The 874-nt window shown below is 46.5% G+C and overlaps 1 pseudogene; it reads left to right on the top strand.

Annotated features, from left to right (window-relative positions):
- LOC125165607 (peptidyl-prolyl cis-trans isomerase A-like) lies at nucleotides 1-492 on the top strand (annotated as a pseudogene).
- The last annotated feature ends 382 nt before the right edge of the window (nucleotides 493-874 follow it).

The following is an 874-nucleotide window of genomic DNA, read 5'->3' as shown; positions in this document are numbered from 1 at the left end:
ATGATCCACCCCACTGTCTTCTTCAACATCACCCTGGACAGCAAACCCTTTAGCCATGTCTCCTTCGATCTGTTTGCAGACAAAGTTCCAAAGACAATGGAAAATTGTTGTGTTCTGTGCACTGGGGAGAATGGATTTGGTTATAAAGTTTCCTGCTTTCACGGGATTGGTTCACAATTAATGTGCCAAGGTGGTGACTTCACACGCTATAATGGCACTGGCAGCAAGCCCACTTATGGGGAGAAACTTGATGAGAATGTCATCCTGAAGCATAGCGATCCTGGCATCTCATCCGTGGTCGGCTGGACCCAACACGAATGGTTCCCAGGTTTCGTCTGCGCTGCCAGCACTGAGTATGATGGTGAGCAGGTGGTCTTTGACAAGACGAAAGAGGGCACGAATGTTGTGGAAGCCAGGGAACACTTTGGGTCCAGCATTGGCAAGAGCAGCAAGATCACCGTTGCCGACTGCAGACAAATCTCGTACATTTGACTCGTGTTGTATCTAAACTGCCAGACTGTTCCTTCTGTCGCTCAGGGGAACAATCCTTCACCCCCATCTGCTGGAAACATCCTACAATCTTTGTGCTCTGGCTGCAGTTCTGTGGGTCCCCTAGTTTCCTGATTCCCCTCCAAGTCTAGCTGGATTGCAGAGCTACGTTTATGATTACAAAATAAAAGCTGAACAACAATAAAATAAAAAAAATAATAAAATAGGGATTGGAAAGTGTGTCTGGGCCCAGTTCAACACAGGGACAGAAAATTATGGCTTCAGTCCTCCCCACGCGATCAAACAGTTTGGTGTTCCAATATTAGTGAGAGTGAGAATGTAAAGCAGCTTGATATTGATTGGTGGGTTTCTTCTGGGTCTTTTG

The sequence above is a fragment of the Prionailurus viverrinus genome, chromosome B2 (genome assembly GCF_022837055.1).
Source record: "Prionailurus viverrinus isolate Anna chromosome B2, UM_Priviv_1.0, whole genome shotgun sequence".
In the NCBI taxonomy this organism is placed as follows: Eukaryota; Metazoa; Chordata; class Mammalia; order Carnivora; family Felidae; genus Prionailurus; species Prionailurus viverrinus.
The sequence above is the reverse complement of the archived record's forward strand: the minus strand, read 5'-3'. Positions and strand labels throughout refer to the sequence as shown.